This window comes from Pelodiscus sinensis, chromosome 19 (assembly GCF_049634645.1).
Source record: "Pelodiscus sinensis isolate JC-2024 chromosome 19, ASM4963464v1, whole genome shotgun sequence".
Lineage (NCBI taxonomy): Eukaryota > Metazoa > Chordata > Testudines > Trionychidae > Pelodiscus > Pelodiscus sinensis.
Window position 1 is genome coordinate 14799839 of NC_134729.1, and position 20107 is coordinate 14819945.

Here is a 20107-nt window from a genome sequence, read left to right on the forward strand (position 1 = left end):
CCCTCCCCAAGATGGAGCCTCACTGCTTGGGGGGCCCCCTCCCCAAGATGGAGCCTCGCTGCTTGGGGGGGGCCCTCCCCAAGATGGAGCCTCGCTGCTTGTGGGGCCCCCTCCCCAAGATGGAGCCTCGCTGCTTGTGGGGCCCCCTCCCCAAGATGGAGCCTCGCTGCTTGGGGGGGCCCCCCTCCCCAAGATGGAGCCTCGCTGCTTGGGGGGCCCCCCTCCCCAAGATGGAGCCTCGCTGCTTGGGGGGCCCCCCTCCCCAAGATGGAGCCTCGCTGCTTGGGGGGCCCCCTCCCCAAGATGGAGCCTCGCTGCTTGGGGGGGGCCCTCCCCAAGATGGAGCCTCGCTGCTTGGGGGGGCCCCTCCTCAAGATGGAGCCTCGCTGCTTGGGGGCCCCCTCCCCAAGATGGAGCCTCACTGCTTGGGGGGCCCCCTCCCCAAGATGGAGCCTCGCTGCTTGGGGGGGCCCCTCCTCAAGATGGAGCCTCGCTGCTTGGGGGGCCCCCCTCCCCAAGATGGAGCCTCACTGCTTGGGGGGCCCCCTCCCCAAGATGGAGCCTCGCTGCTTGGGGGGCCCCCTCCCCAAGATGGAGCCTCGCTGCTTGGGGGGGCCCCTCCCCAAGATGGAGCCTCGCTGCTTGGGGGGGCCCCTCCCCAAGATGGAGCCTCGCTGCTTGGGGGGGCCCCTCCCCAAGATGGAGCCTCGCTGCTTGGGGGGGGCCCTCCCCAAGATGGAGCCTCGCTGCTTGGGGGGGCCCCTCCCCAAGATGGAGCCTCGCTGCTTGGGGGGGGCCCTCCCCAAGATGGAGCCTCGCTGCTTGGGGGGGGCCCTCCCCAAGATGGAGCCTCGCTGCTTGTGGGGGGGCCCCTCCCCAAGATGGAGCCTCACTGCTTGGGGGGCCCCCTCCTCAAGATGGAGCCTCACTGCTTGGGGGGGCCCCTCCCCAAGATGGAGCCTCACTGCTTGGGGGGGCCCCTCCCCAAGATGGAGCCTCGCTGCTGGGGGGGCCCCTCCCCAAGATGGATTGTCCTGGCGGCTCCTGGTTCCTGAGCTGCACTGTGGCCCTGTCAACGAACAACCCTTCCGCTCTACCTGCCGCCGGAGAATCACGCCTGGCTGAGGTGGGGGTGCAGGCCCGGGGGGCTGGTGCTGAGCCCCTGGACACCCCCCCGTGTGCTCTGGGGGTGCTGCAAAGGGAGTGGGCAGCACGGACAGACTGAGCTCTGCAGCAGCAGGGCTCCACCTTCCCGGGACGCCAGCGGCTCTCCCCCGCTCACCCAGCGGCCGCGCGGCTCGGCTCCTTGCGGGACGGGTGGGCAAGGAGCTGCACACAGGCCCTGCCCCGCCCGGCTCCGAGCCGCTCCGGGGCGATTAACCCCCGCGGCACAGCCGGCCTGCAGAGCCGGGAACGGCAGGAGCAGCGACTGCTCCTCCGCACACGCAGGCAGCAGGCAGGGCCCCTGCTCGCCGACTCTCTGGAGCAGCAGCAGAGCACAAGGGGCCCCTGCCCGAGTCACGTCACCAGGGTGCGCTGGCAGCTTCCCTGCAAAAACGCCTCCCCCAGCACGGGAGAGAAAACCTCCTAGCCCCAGTTCCTGGAACCAGATTCCATCTGTGCTGGGCTGTATCCTGGAGAGGCAATAAACCCCCTCTGTGCTACCGGCTGGTGGAGCCTGTCCCTGCCACTATGGGGGTGCAGGAGACGTAGAAATCCCAACGCGCCGTCACACAGACGCAGGCCTGTGCTGCAGCACCCGTGATTCCCAGGGGAACCCCTCAAGGGGCAGCCTCCTTAGGTGTCACAGCTCCCTGGGTCCAGATCTTAGGCCCCTCCGCTTCCCAGGACCCCCTCCCATGGTCCGCAGGGGAACCCCCTCCTGGGGGGGACACACCCCCTTTTGAGGATCACACTCGGGTCAGATCGTAGACACCTCTGCTTCCTGGAACCGCTTCTCACTGCCTCCAGTGCACCTAGCTCTCGCAAACCCTCCTTGTTTCTACTGCACCTCAGCGAGTTACCGACGGATGCTCCATCCCACCGCTGCCACCACTGCCTTGGGCTCTGCACCCCCATCCGCAGCCAGACGTGACTCTCAGCTGGCCAGTAGAGCAGAAGGGTTATTTGTTGACACAGCGTAGCTCAAATTTCTTGTTACAGGAACCAGGAGCCGTCATTACAAGGGGGACGCCCCCTCCCCTCAGGCCAGCTAGGCTCCCTTCTCCCCCAGCCAGCACAAAAACTAACTCACACACCCCGCAAAGGGTCTCAGCCCCCCACGCAGCCCTGCCTCCCGCGCTGTCCTGCTTCCAGGCCCAGGGTGTTATTTGCTGCCACCCAGTCCTCAGGACGTGAGCGACTGACCACAGCGCTGCAGCGCCCGGGGAAACTGAGGCAGGCACACACACGGAGCCACTGCAGAACCACACAGGGCAGTAGAATCGCAACCAGCACAACAAAGCCACCAAGTGATACAAACCAGAGTGAACACAGCAATGAACCCGTCACACCTTGGTCTGCAGGCACCCGGAACCCGCAGCGGAGCCAGCTCCACCCCGCCCTGCCCCACACACAGAGCCTGATGTGAGGGGACTGCCGCCAAGTCCCTCTGGGCCGGGGAAAGCAGCCTCGGCAGCCGGGCAAGGCCTGAGCCCAGAGCCGGGCGTGTGGGAGGGAGCATCCCCCTTGCACAGACGCCCCCTCCCACACGTGGGGCGTTCTCCTGGCCCCCAGCCAGGAACAGCGCCCCACGATCCCATGTCCCATTGAACCCCAGGGCGGGCAGAGCCCTCGGGAGCCACCGAGTCCACCCCCCGGCCCTGCTGCTCTCAAATCCCACATTAGAACTAACCCTGGAACTTTCCCTTGCAACGAACCCCGTTGCCAGCGGTGTCCACATATTTATCCTGGAGACACCCTCGCTGGACCTAACCGAGTCGGTTACACGATCAAGGGCTCATGTTCCCGTATGGCCAGCAAGGTGATCGGTGCCATCGGGGGCCAGCAATGCCCCTCTGCCGTGTGTATTGGACAAGCCAGAGAGTGAATGCTCACAAATCAGACATCCCCACCCAGAAAAGCCTGTTAGCCTAAAACCTGACAACGTGCGTCGTCCTACAAAGAGACCTTAACGCCGGATTAGAGACGCTTCCGAACTCCTTTTTATGCTAAAATTCGACATGTTGCCAATGGGCCTTAACTGAGATGCTAATTCCCTTACCCGTTACAAAGAGCCTCCCCGCCCTTTGACATTTGTAGTAACTCCAGATAAGCCACTTCATTGACGCTTACAATAAGCAATTTCCTCCCCCTCTCGCCCCCACCTTCTATGCTCTGGATCGGATTCATGACTTCCTCCTTGTATCCCTCTGCTCGCAATGGCTGTGCCTGTTCCCTTCCACAATCCGACCTGAGCAAGTGGGTCTGTCACCTAATAAACCGTCTTGTTAGTCTTTAAAGCGCGACACGACTTCTTTTTGTTTTACTCAAACCCTCCCTCACTCTTCTGGTCTGCAGACTGACCAAGCCCACGTCCCCCAGCCTCTCGCGTAGGTCGTGTGCTCCAGCCCCCTCAGCATTTTGGTCGCCCTCCGCTGGACCCCCCAATGCATCCACATCCTTTGGGTAGCGGGGGCCCAGAACTGGCCACAATACTCCAGATGTGGCCTCACCAAAGGCCCAGCACTCATCGGGCCAGGCCCCCAGGCCATAGAGGATGCCCAGGGCAGCTGGCAGCAGACGGGTCTCCTGCTGCCCAGCCGGGTGCCCTGCCCCCCTCCCCGCCTCACGGGAAACCGCTGCTCCACCCAGGCAGCCACGGGAACTCACTTCGTCAGCCTAGTTCGGGTGAGGGCACCATGTAAATACGTGGGGCCAGACCCCTCCCTCTGCTGCCCTTGCACTAGTGCAGAGGGTGCGTGTGCCTTGCACTAGTGCGAGAGGCAGCACAAGGCAGCTGAGAATCTGTCCGAGCTCAGGATGGTGCACTCTTGGGCACGGGGGTGAGACGGCCTGTTGCGGCCACTTCCACAGCATCACCTCGGCACGAGCCAGCTTTTCACGAGGGCTGCCCGCGGCACTGGGAGCGACGCTCACAAGCACCCGCCGGGAAGAGAGGGGCGGTTCCGCGTGGCACGCGCCAGCCCAGAGCCACAGGCGGACGTGACTGAGCACGTGGCGGCTGTGGGGGACGCAGGGCGGGTTTACGGGGGGGGCAGCAGGCGCTTGGGCTCCTGGAGAGCCAGCTGGGCCCTGGGGATGCTGCAAAGGGAGGGCTGCAGGCCCACAGCTGAACAACGTCGCTGGCAACCTTCCGACCAGCGCGGGAGCCACCGTCAGAGTCCTGCACGGACCAGCGCCGCCAGCGGGACGGGAGGGACGGGGGGGGGACCCAGCGCCGCCAGCGGGACGGGAGGGACGGAGGGGGGGACCCAGCGCCGCCAGCGGGACGGGAGGGACGGGGGGGGGACCCAGCGCCGCCAGCGGGACGGGAGGGACGGGGGGGGACCCAGCGCCGCCAGCGGGACGGGAGGGACGGAGGGGGGGGACCCAGCGCCGCCAGCGGGACGGGAGGGACGGAGGGGGGGGGACCCAGCGCCGCCAGCGGGACGGGAGGGACGGGGGGGGGGACCCAGCGCCGCCAGCGGGACGGGAGGGACGGGGGGGGGGGACCCAGCGCCGCCAGCGGGACGGGAGGGACGGGGGGGGGACCCAGCGCCGCCAGCGGGACGGGAGGGACGGAGGGGGGGGGGGACCCAGCGCCGCCAGCGGGACAGGAGGGACGGAGGGGGGGGGGACCCAGCGCCGCCAGTGGGACGGGAGGGACGGGGGGGGGACCCAGCGCCGCCAGCGGGACGGGAGGGACGGGGGGGGGACCCAGCGCCGCCAGCGGGACGGGAGGGACGGGGGGGGGACCCAGCGCCGCCAGCGGGACCGGAGGGACGGGGAGGGGACCCAGCGCCGCCAGCGGGACCGGAGGGACGGGGGGGGGGACCCAGCGCCGCCAGCGGGACGGGAGGGACGGGGGGGGGGGGGACCCAGCGCCTCCAGCGGGACGGGAGGGACGGGGGGGGGGGGACCCAGCGCCGCCAGTGGGACGGGAGGGACGGGGGGGGGGGACCCAGCGCCGCCAGCGGGACGGGAGGGACGGGGGGGGGGGACCCAGCGCCGCCAGCGGGACGGGAGGGACGGGGGGGGGACCCAGCGCCGCCAGCGGGACGGGAGGGACGGGGGGGACCCAGCGCCGCCAGCGGGACGGGAGGGACGGAGGGGGGGACCCAGCGCCGCCAGCGGGACGGGAGGGACGGGGGGGGGGACCCAGCGCCGCCAGCGGGACGGGAGGGACGGGGGGGGGGACCCAGCGCCGCCAGCGGGACGGGAGGGACGGGGGGGGGACCCAGCGCCGCCAGCGGGAGGGGAGGGACGGAGGGGGGGGACCCAGCGCCGCCAGCGGGACGGGAGGGACGGGGGGGGGGACCCAGCGCCGCCAGCGGGACCGGAGGGACGGGGGGGGGACCCAGCGCCGCCAGCGGGACCGGAGGGACGGGGGGGGGACCCAGCGCCGCCAGCGGGACCGGAGGGACGGGGGGGGGACCCAGCGCCGCCAGCGGGACCGGAGGGACGGGGGGGGGACCCAGCGCCTCCAGCGGGACGGGAGGGACGGGGGGGGGGACCCAGCGCTGCCAGCGGGACGGGAGGGACGGGGGGGGGGACCCAGCGCCGCCAGCGGGACGGGAGGGACGGGGGGGGACCCAGCGCCGCCAGCGGGACGGGAGGGACGGGGGGGGACCCAGCGCCGCCAGCGGGACGGGAGGGACGGAGGGGGGGACCCAGCGCCGCCAGCGGGACGGGAGGGACGGGGGGGGGACCCAGCGCCGCCAGCGGGACGGGAGGGACGGGGGGGGGACCCAGCGCCGCCAGCGGGACGGGAGGGACGGGGGGGGGACCCAGCGCCGCCAGCGGGACGGGAGGGACGGGGGGGGGACCCAGCGCCGCCAGCGGGACGGGAGGGACGGAGGGGGGGGACCCAGCGCCGCCAGCGGGACGGGAGGGACGGAGGGGGGGGACCCAGCGCCGCCAGCGGGACGGGAGGGACGGAGGGGGGGGACCCAGCGCCGCCAGCGGGACGGGAGGGACGGAGGGGGGGGACCCAGCGCCGCCAGCGGGACGGGAGGGACGGAGGGGGGGACCCAGCGCCGCCAGCGGGACGGGAGGGACGGAGGGGGGGGACCCAGCGCCGCCAGCGGGACGGGAGGGGGGACCCAGCGCCGCCAGCGGGACGGGAGGGACGGGGGGGGACCCAGCGCCGCCAGCGGGACGGGAGGGACGGGGGGGGGACCCAGCGCCGCCAGCGGGACGGGAGGGACGGGGGGGGGACCCAGCGCCGCCAGCGGGAGGGGAGGGACGGGGGGGGGGACCCAGCGCCGCCAGCGGGACGGGAGGGACGGGGGGGGGACCCAGCGCCGCCAGCAGGACGGGAGGGACGGGGGGGGGACCCAGCGCCGCCAGCAGGACGGGAGGGATGGAGGGGGGGGACCCAGCGCCGCCAGCGGGACGGGAGGGACGGGGGGGGGGACCCAGCGCCGCCAGCGGGACGGGAGGGACGGGGGGGGGACCCAGCGCCGCCAGCGGGACGGGAGGGACGGGGGGGGGGGACCCAGCGCCGCCAGCGGGACGGGAGGGACGGGGGGGGGGGACCCAGCGCCGCCAGCGGGACGGGAGGGACGGGGGGGGGGACCCAGCGCCGCCAGCAGGACGGGAGGGAGGGGGGGGGGACCCAGCGCCGCCAGCGGGACCGGAGGGACGGGGGGGGGGACCCAGCGCCGCCAGCGGGACGGGAGGGACGGGGGGGGACCCAGCGCCGCCAGCGGGACGGGAGGGACGGGGGGGGGACCCAGCGCCGCCAGCGGGACGGGAGGGACGGGGGGGGGACCCAGCGCCGCCAGCGGGACGGGAGGGACGGGGGGGGGACCCAGCGCCGCCAGCGGGACGGGAGGGACGGGGGGGACCCAGCGCCGCCAGCGGGATGGGAGGGACAGGGGAGGGACCCAGCGCCGCCAGCGGGACGGGAGGGACGGGGGGGGGACCCAGCGCCGCCAGCGGGACGGGAGGGACGGGGGGGGGGGGGACCCAGCGCCGCCAGCGGGACGGGAGGGACGGGGGGGGGGGGACCCAGCGCCGCCAGCAGGACGGGAGGGAGGGGGGGGGGGACCCAGCGCCGCCAGCGGGACCGGAGGGACGGGGGGGGGGACCCAGCGCCGCCAGCGGGACGGGAGGGACGGGGGGGGACCCAGCGCCGCCAGCGGGACGGGAGGACGGGGGGGGGACCCAGCGCCGCCAGCGGGACGGGAGGGAGGGGGGGGGGACCCAGCGCCGCCAGCGGGACGGGAGGGACGGGGGGGGACCCAGCGCCGCCAGCGGGACGGGAGGGACGGGGGGGACCCAGCGCCGCCAGCGGGACGGGAGGGAGGGGGGGGGGACCCAGCGCCGCCAGCGGGACCGGAGGGACGGGGGGGGGGACCCAGCGCCGCCAGCGGGACGGGAGGGACGGGGGGGGGACCCAGCGCCGCCAGCGGGACGGGAGGGACGGGGGGGGGACCCAGCGCCGCCAGCGGACGGGAGGGACGGGGGGGGACCCAGCGCCGCCAGCGGGACGGGAGGGACGGGGGGGGGGACCCAGCGCCGCCAGCGGGACGGGAGGGACGGGGGGGGACCCAGCGCCGCCAGCGGGACGGGAGGGACGGGGGGGACCCAGCGCCGCCAGCGGGACGGGAGGGACGGAGGGGGGGGACCCAGCGCCGCCAGCGGGACGGGAGGGACGGAGGGGGGGGACCCAGCGCCACCAGCGGGACGGGAGGGACGGAGGGGGGGGGACCCAGCGCCGCCAGCGGGACGGGAGGGACGGGGGGGGGGGACCCAGCGCCGCCAGCGGGACGGGAGGGACGGGGGGGGGTCCCAGCGCCTCCAGCGGGACGGGAGGGACGGGGGGGGACCCAGCGCCGCCAGCGGGACGGGAGGGACGGGAGGGGGACCCAGCGCCGCCAGCGGGACGGGAGGGACGGGGGGGGGGGACCCAGCGCCGCCAGCGGGGGGGGGGGGACCCAGCGCCGCCAGCGGGACGGGAGGGACGGGGGGGGGGACCCAGCGCCGCCAGCGGGACGGGAGGGACGGGGGGGGACCCAGCGCCGCCAGCGGGACGGGAGGGACGGGGGGGGACCCAGCGCCTCCAGCGGGACGGGAGGGACGGGGGGGGGGGACCCAGCGCCGCCAGCGGGAGGGGAGGGACGGGGGGGGACCCAGCGCCTCCAGCGGGACGGGAGGGACGGGGGGGGGGGACCCAGCGCCGCCAGCGGGACGGGAGGGACGGGAGGGGGACCCAGCGCCGCCAGCGGGACGGGAGGGACGGGGGGGGGGACCCAGCCCAGCGGGGGGGGGGGGGGACCCCAGCGCCGCCAGCGGGACGGGAGGGACGGGGGGGGACCCAGCGCCGCCAGCGGGACGGGAGGGACGGGGGGGACCCCAGCGCCGCCAGCGGGACCGGAGGGACGGGGGGGGACCCAGTGCCGCCAGCGGGACGGGAGGGACGGGGGGGGGACCCAGCGCCGCCAGCGGGACGGGAGGGACGGGGGGGGACCCAGCGCCGCCAGCGGGACCAGAGGGACGGGGGGGGGGACCCAGCACCGCCAGCGGGACCAGAGGGACGGGGGGGGGACCCAGCACCGCCAGCGGGACGGGAGGGACGGGGGGGACCCAGCGCCGCCAGCGGGACGGGAGGGACGGGGGGGGGGGACCCAGCGCCGCCAGCGGGACGGGAGGGACGGGGGGGGACCCAGCGCCGCCAGCGGGACGGGAGGGACGGGGGGGGGACCCAGCGCCGCCAGCGGGACGGGAGGGACGGGGGGGGGGACCCAGCGCCGCCAGCGGGACGGGAGGGACGGAGGGGGGGGACCCAGCGCCGCCAGCGGGACGGGAGGGACGGGAGGGGGGACCCAGCGCCGCCAGCGGGACGGGAGGGACGGGGGGGGGACCCAGCGCCGCCAGCGGGACGGGAGGGACGGGAGGGGGACCCAGCGCCGCCAGCGGGACGGGAGGGGGGGGGGGACCCAGCGCCGCCAGCGGGACGGGAGGGGGGGGGGGGGACCCAGCGCCTCCAGCGGGACGGGAGGGGGACCCAGCGCCGCCAGCGGGAGGGGAGGGACGGGGGGGGACCCAGCGCCTCCAGCGGGACGGGAGGGACGGGGGGGGGGACCCAGCGCCGCCAGCGGGACGGGAGGGACGGGGGGGGGGACCCAGCGCCGCCAGCGGGAGGGGAGGGACGGGGGGGGACCCAGCGCCTCCAGCGGGACGGGAGGGACGGGGGGGGGGACCCAGCGCCGCCAGCGGGAGGGGAGGGACGGGGGGGGACCCAGCGCCTCCAGCGGGACGGGAGGGACGGGGGGGGGGGACCCAGCGCCGCCAGCGGGACGGGAGGGACGGGAGGGGGACCCAGCGCCGCCAGCGGGACGGGAGGGACGGGGGGGGGGACCCAGCGCCGCCAGCGGGGGGGGGGGGACCCAGCGCCGCCAGCGGGACGGGAGGGACGGGGGGGGACCCAGCGCCGCCAGCGGGACGGGAGGGACGGGGGGGACCCCAGCGCCGCCAGCGGGACCGGAGGGACGGGGGGGGACCCAGTGCCGCCAGCGGGACGGGAGGGACGGGGGGGGAACCCAGCGCCGCCAGCGGGACGGGAGGGACGGGGGGGGACCCAGCGCCGCCAGCGGGACCAGAGGGACGGGGGGGGGGGACCCAGCACCGCCAGCGGGACCAGAGGGACGGGGGGGGGACCCAGCACCGCCAGCGGGACGGGAGGGACGGGGGGGGACCCAGCGCCGCCAGCGGGACGGGAGGGACGGGGGGGGGGGACCCAGCGCCGCCAGCGGGACGGGAGGGACGGGGGGGGACCCAGCGCCGCCAGCGGGACGGGAGGGACGGGGGGGGGACCCAGCGCCGCCAGCGGGACGGGAGGGACGGGGGGGGGACCCAGCGCCGCCAGCGGGACGGGAGGGACGGAGGGGGGGGACCCAGCGCCGCCAGCGGGACGGGAGGGACGGAGGGGGGACCCAGCGCCGCCAGCGGGACGGGAGGGACGGGGGGGGGACCCAGCGCCGCCAGCGGGACGGGAGGGACGGGAGGGGGACCCAGCGCCGCCAGCGGGACGGGAGGGGGGGGGGGGACCCAGCGCCTCCAGCGGGACGGGAGGGGGACCCAGCGCCGCCAGCGGGAGGGGAGGGACGGGGGGGGACCCAGCGCCTCCAGCGGGACGGGAGGGACGGGGGGGGGGGACCCAGCGCCGCCAGCGGGACGGGAGGGACGGGGGGGGGGGACCCAGCGCCGCCAGCGGGAGGGGAGGGACGGGGGGGGACCCAGCGCCTCCAGCGGGACGGGAGGGACGGGGGGGGGACCCAGCGCCGCCAGCGGGACGGGAGGGACGGGGGGGGACCCAGCGCCGCCAGCGGGACGGGAGGGACGGGGGGGGGACCCACCGCCGCCAGCGGGACGGGAGGGACGGGGGGGGACCCAGCGCCGCCAGCGGGACGGGAGGGACGGAGGGGGGGGACCCAGCGCCGCCAGCGGGACGGGAGGGACGGAGGGGGGACCCAGCGCCGCCAGCGGGACGGGAGGGACGGGGGGGGGACCCAGCGCCGCCAGCGGGACGGGAGGGACGGGGGGGGGACCCAGCGCCGCCAGCGGGACGGGAGGGACGGGAGGGGGACCCAGCGCCGCCAGCGGGACGGGAGGGGGGGGGGGACCCAGCGCCGCCAGCGGGACGGGAGGGGGGGGGGGACCCAGCGCCTCCAGCGGGACGGGAGGGGGACCCAGCGCCGCCAGCGGGACGGGAGGGACGGGGGGGGACCCAGCGCCGCCAGCGGGACGGGAGGGACGGGGGGGGGACCCAGCGCCGCCAGCGGGACCGGAGGGACGGGGGGGGGACCCAGCGCCGCCAGCGGGAGGGGAGGGACGGGGGGGGACCCAGCGCCTCCAGCGGGACGGGAGGGACGGGGGGGGGGACCCAGCGCCGCCAGCGGGACGGGAGGGACGGGGGGGGGGGACCCAGCGCCGCCAGCGGGAAGGGAGGGACAGGGGGGGGGACCCAGCGCCGCCAGCGGGACGGGAGGGACGGGGGGGGGACCCAGCGCCGCCAGCGGGACGGGAGGGACGGGGGGGGGACCCAGCGCCGCCAGCGGGACGGGAGGGACGGGGGGGGGACCCAGCGCCGCCAGCGGGACGGGAGGGACGGGGGGGACCCAGCGCCGCCAGCGGGACGGGAGGGACGGGGGGGGGGGACCCAGCGCCGCCAGCGGGACGGGAGGGACGGGGGGGGACCCAGCGCCGCCAGCGGGATGGGAGGGACGGGGGGGGACCCAGCGCCGCCAGCGGGACGGGAGGGACGGGGGGGGACCCAGCGCCGCCAGCGGGACCGGAGGGACGGGGGGGGGACCCAGCGCCGCCAGCGGGAGGGGAGGGACGGGGGGGGGACCCAGCGCCTCCAGCGGGACGGGAGGGACGGGGGGGGGGACCCAGCGCCGCCAGCGGGACGGGAGGGACGGGGGGGGGGACCCAGCGCCGCCAGCGGGAAGGAGGAACAGGGGGGGGGACCCAGCGCCGCCAGCGGGACGGGAGGGACGGGGGGGGGGGACCCAGCGCCGCCAGCGGGACGGGAGGGACGGGGGGGGGGGGACCCAGCGCCGCCAGCGGGAAGGGAGGGACGGGGGGGGGACCCAGCGCCGCCAGCGGGACGGGAGGACGGGGGGGGACCCAGCGCCGCCAGCGGGACGGGAGGGACGGGGGGGGGACCCAGCGCCGCCAGCGGGACGGGAGGGACGGTGGGGGGGACCCAGCGCCGCCAGCGGGACGGGAGGGACGGGGGGGGACCCAGCGCCGCCAGCGGGACGGGAGGGACGGGGGGGGGGACCCAGCGCCGCCAGCGGGACGGGAGGGACGGGGGGGGACCCAGCGCCGCCAGCGGGATGGGAGGGACGGGGGGGGACCCAGCGCCGCCAGCGGGACGGGAGGGACGGGGGGGGACCCAGCGCCGCCAGCGGGACCGGAGGGACGGGGGGGGGGGACCCAGCGCCGCCAGCGGGAGGGGAGGGACGGGGGGGGACCCAGCGCCTCCAGCGGGACGGGAGGGACGGGGGGGGGACCCAGCGCCGCCAGCGGGACGGGAGGGACGGGGGGGGGGGACCCAGCGCCGCCAGCGGGAAGGGAGGAACAGGGGGGGGACCCAGCGCCGCCAGCGGGACGGGAGGGACGGGGGGGGGGGACCCAGCGCCGCCAGCGGGACGGGAGGGACGGGGGGGGGGACCCAGCGCCGCCAGCGGGAAGGGAGGGACGGGGGGGGGACCCAGCGCCGCCAGCGGGACGGGAGGGACGGGGGGGGACCCAGCGCCGCCAGCGGGACGGGAGGGACGGGGGGGGGGGGACCCAGCGCCGCCAGCGGGACGGGAGGGACGGGGGGGGGGACCCAGCGCCGCCAGCGGTCCGGGAGGGACGGGGGGGGACCCCAGCGCCGCCAGCGGGACGGGAGGGACGGGGGGGGGGGGGACCCAGCGCCGCCAGCGGGACGGGAGGGACGGGGAGGGGACCCAGCGCCGCCAGCGGGACCAGAGGGACGGGGGGGGGACCCAGCACCCGCCAGCGGGACGGGAGGGACGGGGGGGGACCCAGCGCCGCCAGCGGGACGGGAGGGACGGGGGGGGGACCCAGCGCCGCCAGCGGGACGGGAGGGACGGAGGGGGGGGGACCCAGCGCCGCCAGCGGGACGGGAGGGACGGGGGGGGGGACCCAGCGCCGCCAGCGGGAGGGGAGGGACGGGGGGGGACCCAGCGCCGCCAGCGTGACGGGAGGGACGGGAGGGGGACCCAGCGCCGCCAGCGGGACGGGAGGGACGGGGGGGGGACCCAGCGCCGCCAGCGGGACGGGAGGGACGGGGGGGGGACCCAGCGCCGCCAGCGGGACGGGAGGGACGGGGGGGGGGACCCAGCGCCGCCAGCGGGGACGGGAGGGACGGGGGGGGGACCCAGCGCCGCCAGCGGGACGGGAGGGACGGGGCGGGGGACCCAGCGCCGCCAGCGGGACGGGAGGGACGGGGCGGGGACCCAGCGCCGCCAGCGGGACGGGAGGGACGGGGGGGGGGGACCCAGTGCCGCCCAGCGGGACGGGAGGGACGGGGGGGGACCCAGCGCCGCCAGCGGGACGGGAGGGACGGGGGGGGACCCCACCCCCACCCCCACCCCCACCCCCCACCCACAGTCCCTGAGGGAGGCAGCGGCAGAGCCGGGAATCAAACGAGGTTTCAAGCCAGGGGAGGCTCTGATCACATGGTCACGTCTGGCCGTAGAGACTTTGCCCAGCGTCTCCCACGTGCCAGGGCCGGCCCCTGAACCCGTCCCACCCGTGTCTTAGCCCCCTTGACTCCCCCTGCTTCCTGCTCTGGACTCTCAGACGGTGCCAAACGCTGCTAAGCAGCTGCCAGGGTCCGCCCCAGAGCTGGCTGCACCTCAGCGGTGGCCGGAGCTCTCCCGAAAGAGGCCTGCGCCCCGGGGAGCCAGCACGGCCGTGGGAACACACCCCGCCGGGGTTCCACTGCTGGTGCCGCTGCGCTGAGCCAGGTCTGACCCAACATGAAGCCAGGAATGAGACACGGCCCTCAGGCCTCCTGGGCTTTCTGCCCTGCTCTTTGCCTCAGTTTCCCCCAGGCTGTGTCTTCAGACTGTGAGCTTTTGGGGGCGGGGTCTCTGCAGCCCCCGTCCGCAGCCAGACGTGACTCTCCGCTGGCCAGCAGAACGGAAGGGTTACTGGTTCTCCGAGACACAGCGCGGCGCAGGAGCCAGGGCAGAGCCTTAGACCCCTTGGGGGGGAGGGTTCACAGGCCCCTGAGCCCCCCTGCCCTGGGCTTAGTCTGCTCCCTCCATGCTTCCCCCAGCCACCGGGCCCTGAGCCCCCAGGGGGCGAGACACTGACACACTTCCCCAGAGAGTCCTGCCTGGCCCCTCCCCCCTCATGCAGAGAGAGCTGCAAAGGGGGACCCCCCACCCCCACACACTACAGCAGTGACTGTAACCCCCACTACATCACACCCCCCAACCAGCGTCACTGGGATCTCCACAAACCGCCAGCTCCTGCGCTGAAGCGCCCAAGACGGGCTGTGCCCAGGATCTGCGCACAGAGGGGGGCCGCTACCCCCCCCCAGGGCCCCGCTCTGCCCCAGCTGCCCGGCTTCGCAATCGAGGTATTGCCGGGCGGAAGGGGGAGCCTGCAGGCTTTGCACAGCAGGAGCAGGCAGCTGCTCCTAGGGAAAGGCAGGCGCTGCCCAGGGACCCCCGCATCAGCTCTTCGGGGGGGAGGAAAATCTGCTGCAGGAGCAGGAGCCAGCTGTGCTGCGAGGTCTCGGCAGGGAAGCAGCCTGGCGCAGAGGCAGGACACCTGAGAGGTGAGGGGCCCTACGGCCGCCTTGCCCGTGTGCCCAGACAGCAGCGCTCCAAAGGCAGGAGCTGCAGCAGCTCCGGGAAGCGGGAATCACAGAGGCCTTTGCAGACAAGGCTCAGGATGCGGAGAACCTCCCCTGCCAGGCTCTGCACCTGGGGTGGCCCTAGCGGGGTTCCTGGCTTCTCTGAGCTCTGCCACCGACACTGTCTCTGGCCGTGGGCGAGTCACTCGACCTCTGTGCATGGAGGGCTCGGGATGAAGGTGCCTAAGCTACCAGGGCAGCAGGAACTGGGCTCCTAAATCTCCTCCACAGGCTCCTCTGGAAATCCCAGCCCCACAGCCCATCTCTGGGGGTCTCTGCCCCCCTGGGACAGGCAGGGCAGCAGCACAGAGCTCGGAGGAGCCGCTGGCCAGGGACCCCGCTGCCTGGCTTGCCTGACTACTGCCCCTGGATCTGGCCTCGCTGTCGGGCCCCCCTGCCAGTCCCCCGTGGGCTGGAGCACACGAAGTCGACGAGCCTGGGAGTGTGTGGAGCCTTTCTTCGCTGGTCGGGGCCACGCAGCGAGGGGTGAGCAGCCCCCGACTGCTCTTCCTGTGGCTCAGGGCCCCGGCCTAAACATTCGGAGCTAGGGGCCCGTGTGACGCAGTGGGGGGCTGTCTACCTGTAACCCGGTGCTCCCACCTGGCTGTGCGGCTCCCAGCGACTCTCCCCACATGCGGATTGGCCAGAGACCCCTAAGTCTCAGCCTGAGCAGGTAACAAGCCTGTTCCCAGAGAAAGAGATGGAGGAAGGGAGGCGGGGACGGCCCCAGGCTGGGGGCAGGGCCTGGGGGCAGGGTCGGTCTCGGCTGGGCCACGAGGAGTGAGGATGTTTTGGACCAAGGAAGGGGGTGAAGCCCCCCCCCAAGAGATCTGTGGCTCTGCCCCGGCTCCGGTGCTAACATTGTTCCGGCGCTGCGCTGGGCCTCTGAGCAGCAATAAAACCTTCCGCTCTACTGGCCGGCGGAGAGTCACATCTGGATGCAGCTGGGGGTGCAGGGTTGGGGGCTCCTCGTGCCGTCACAGCCTGTCATGCCAGGATAGGCCCCTCGGGCCGGGCGCCCCCAGACCCACGGCGACCGAGACGGGCCCCTCGGGCCGGGCGCCCCCAGACCCACGGCGACCGAGACGGGCCCCTCGGGCCGGGCGCCCCCAGACACACGGCGACCGAGACGGGCCCCTCGGGCCGGGCGCCCCCAGACACACGGCGACCGAGACGGGCCCCTCGGGCCGGGCGCCCCCAGACACACGGCGACCGAGACGGGCCCCTCGGGCCGGGCGCCCCCAGACACACGGCGACCGAGACGGGCCCCTCGGGCCGGGGGCCCCCAGACACACGGCGACCGAGACGGGCCCCTCGGGCCGGGGGCCCCCAGACACACGGCGACCGAGACGGGCCCCTTGGGCCGGGCACCCCCAGACACAGCGACCGAGACGGGCCCCTCGGGCCGGGGGCCCCCAGACACACGGCGACCGAGACGGGCCCCTCGGGCCGGGCGCCCCCAGACACACGGCGACCGAGACGGGCCCCTCGGGCCGGGGGCCCCCAGACACACGGCGACCGAGACGGGCCCCTCGGACCGGGCGCCCCCAGACACACGGCGACCGAGACGGGCCCCTCGGGCCCGGGCGCCCCCAGACACACGGCGACCGAGACGGGCCCCTCGGGCCGGGGGCCCCCAGACACACGGCGACCGAGACGGGCCCCTCGGGCCGGGCGCCCCCAGACACACGGTGACCGAGACGGGCCCCTCGGGCCGGGCGCCCCCAGACCCACGGCGACCGAGACGGGCCCCTCGGGCCGGGCGCCCCCAGACACACGGCGACCGAGACGGGCCCCTCGGGCCGGGCGCCCCCAGACACACGGCGACCGAGACGGGCCCCTCGGGCCGGGCGCCCCCAGACCCACGGCGACCGAGACGGGCCCCTCGGACCGGGCGCCCCCAGACACACGGCGACCGAGACAGGCCCCTCGGGCCGGGCGCCCCCAGACCCACGGCGACCGAGACGGGCCCCTCGGACCGGGCGCCCCCAGACACACGGCGACCGAGACAGGCCCCTCGGGCCGGGCACCCCCAGACACAGTGACCGAGACGGGCCCCTCGGGCCGGGGGCCCCCAGACACACGGCGACCGAGACGGGCCCCTTGGGCCGGGCACCCCCAGACACACGGCGACCCCGAGACGGGCCCCTCGGGCCGGGCACCCCCAGACACATGGCAGGGAGGGGAGCTGTCCAGAGCACCAGGTGCTGAAATGCCGACAGCCACCCAGCTGGCGCCGCTGCTCATGCAGGGCAGCACGGGACCAGCTCCCGCTCCGGGCAGAATCTGCGGTGGGGGGAATGTCTCTGTGAGTGGCTGCTCTGGGGTCTAGGGAGGGGGAATCTCCCCCTGGTCCCCTTGCTCCTGGTGCTTGCCCCCCCCCCAGGCAACCTGCCACTGGGGGAGCGGGGACTAGGCCTCGTTCCCCAAGGGGGACAGCGCTCGGTGAGGGGCACAGCCAGCAGTGAGGGCTTTGGGGACGGACAGAGGCAGCGGGACGAACAGACAGCAAGCAGGGCCTGTTGGCCCCCCGCTCTGCTGCCTGCTAGCGTGGCACAGCCCAGCGCGGTGCCCAGTCGGGTCTGAGCCGCGAGCGGGGCTGGCAGCTGCCTGTGGGCCCGGTTTGGGCTCGGCTCCGGCGGCCGGGGCACGGACCCGCACTGGACGCACAACCCAGGAGTCCTGCAGGCTGGCGACCGGCCCCAGCCTGTGCCAGACAGAACGACCTTCACCTGCCCTGCTGAGCCGACGCCCCCAGCTCCCCATCTGCCACCTGCAGGGCGACGCCTCCCACTTGGGGTCAGCCCCCCCACCCAATGGGGGGCCCAATCGCACCGGCACAGCCCCCCCCCCGACCAGACCAGCCGCTCGCACCGGCACAGTCCCCCCCGCCCCCCCCATTGCACCAGCTGCTCGCACTGGCACAGTCCCCCCGCCCCCCCCATTGCACCAGCCGCTCGCACCAGCACAGCCCCCCCCACACCAGACCAGCTGCTCGCACCGGCACAGCCCCCCCCACCAGACCAGCTGCTCGCACCAGCACAGCCCCCCCCCCCGTACCAGACCAGCCACTCGCACCGGCACAGCCCCCCCCCGTACCAGACCAGCCGCTCGCACCGGCACAGCCCCCCCCCGTACCAGACCAGCCACTTGCACCGGCACAGCCCCCCCCCCGTACCAGACCAGCTGCTCGCACTGGCACAGCCCCCCCCACCAGACCAGCCACTCGCACCGGCACAGCCCCCCCCCCGTACCAGACCAGCCACTCGCACCGGCACAGCCCCCCCCCTCGTACCAGACCAGCCACTCGCACCGGCACAGGCCCCCCCCCCCACTAGATGGAGCAGGCAGCTTGCACCAGAGACACAAAACCGCAAGGGAGGGCTGGGGTCTGGCAGGGGGGGCCCTAGCGAGAGGGGTCCCTGGAGGAAGCTCTTCCAATCCCTCCCCCCCCCCCCGGCCAGCCCAGAGCACTTTGCTCTCCCGGCTGTACTCTGCTCCCAGCCCCCCAGGCCAGCCCCTTAAGGGCGCTGCCCCCTCCCCCACACTCACTAGCATGGGGGTGGGGGACTCAGAAGGGTCTGGACCCACCTGGCTTCACACCAGCCACTTCCCATGTTGCTCAGACCCACGCAGAGGCAGGGCCACTGTCTTTCCCCCAGCAGCGGCGCCCGGCCCCTGGAAATGTAACGCAGGGCGCCCGGGGGCACAGATCCCACCCCCCGCAGCTCGCCCAGCTCAGCTCCACGCTGGGGGGGCCCTGCAGGCTGCAGGGGGTGGGGTCTGGGAGACACGTTCCCCAGCTGACACGTTCCAGACGCAGTAGCTGAGTGTGCGGGGGGGGGGCGGGTCCTGACACCCGGTGCGGGAGGGTGGGCGAGCCAAGGCAGCCCCAGCTCACCGCAAGGAGGCCCCAAGACGCACGGGCAGAGGGCAGGGCCGGTGGCTGAGCCCAGGGCTGCCCCGAGGGGCCGGTGGCCAGCAGGCAGGCAGGACTGGGGCGGAATTGGCTGGGACAGGAGCCACAGGGCCCAGCTGCCATGCTCGGAGGGGGGGCAGGCAATTACGGGGCCCCATGGGCCCTGCCCCGAGCCTGCTGCCCAGCCTGGGGGGCAGCGCAGCAGAGTCACTGGGGGGGGCTATTGCGCACTCGGCTCCTGCAGCAGCCGGCTCCCGGAGGGGCTGCAGGGACACAGGCACCGTCCCGCTGGCTCCCCTGCAGCAGCCCCTCGCCTGGTCTCCCGCGGGGCCGCGCCGGCTGCCCGGGGGTGGGGGCTGCAGGGACACAGGCACCGTCCTGCTGGCTCCCCTGCAGCAGCCCCTCGCCTGGTCTCCCGCGGGGCCGCGCCGGCTGCCCGGGGGTGGGGGCTGCAGGGACACTCTCTCCACCTTGCCACAGGCACAGGAGGGTCTGAAGGGAACCGGAGCCGAACGGGCCCAGAGGTCTCAGCGCTCGCAGGGACCGACGGGCGAGAACGCTGCTGCCGACACCCCCGGGGACCCGCAGCAAAGCACTCGGCTGCTCTCAGGCCCCCGCCCGGCTCAGTCCCAGCCCCCTGCTCGAGGGCTCTGTGCCAGGGGCAGGCAGATGGAGCAGAGCAGCTGGGACCCCCTTCCCCGGCAGGGGGCGGGGAGAGAGGTGGGGGGGGAATCGCCCATTGGAGTCCCTGCGCGAGCGGCTGGACCCAGACACTGACTCCCTCGTGCCAGCCTGGACAGACACACAGACACAGTCACAAAGAGACACGGCAGTTCCTGACAGCCGCCTGGCAGGGTGCGTGGGGACACACAGACCCCCCCCCCCACAGACAGACAGCTGGATACGGGCAGTGCCTGACTGGGGCCGGCTGGACACACAGACCCCCCCCCCCCCCCCCCCGCAGACAGACAGCTGGATACGGGCAGTGCCTGACTGGGGCCGGCCGGACACACAGACCCCCCCGCCCCCCACAGACAGACAGCTGGATACGGGCAGTGCCTGACTGGGGCCGGCTGGACACACAGACCCCCCCCCCCGCAGACAGACAGCTGGATACGGGCAGTGCCTGACTGGGGCCGGCTGGACACACAGACCCCCCCCCCCCCCCAGACAGACAGCTGGATACGGGCAGTGCCTGACTGGGGCCGGCTGGACACACAGACCCCCCCGCCCCCCCCCGCAGACAGACAGCTGGATACGGGCAGTGCCTGACTGGGGCCGGCTGGACACACAGACCCCCCCCCCCCCCCCGCAGACAGACAGCTGGATACGGGCAGTGCCTGACTGGGGCCGGCTGGACACACAGACCCCCCCCCCCCGCAGACAGACAGCTGGATACGGGCAGTGCCTGACTGGGGCCGGCTGGACACACAGACCCCCCCCCCCGCAGACAGACAGCTGGATACGGGCAGTGCCTGACTGGGGCCGGCTGGACACACAGACACCCCCTGCCCCCCACAGACAGACAGCTGGATACGGGCAGTGCCTGACTGGGGCCGGCTGGACACACAGACCCCCCCCCCCCCCCGCAGACAGACAGCTGGATACGGGCAGTGCCTGACTGGGGCCGGCCGGAC

The 20107-nt window shown here is 75.5% G+C and overlaps 1 protein-coding gene across 2 annotated transcripts in view; it reads right to left on the minus strand.

Annotated features, from left to right (window-relative positions):
• Positions 1-20107, minus strand: part of OLFM2 (olfactomedin 2) — a 70893-nt gene that overhangs the window by 41653 nt on the left and 9133 nt on the right. The gene's annotated exons all lie outside the window — the stretch shown is intronic.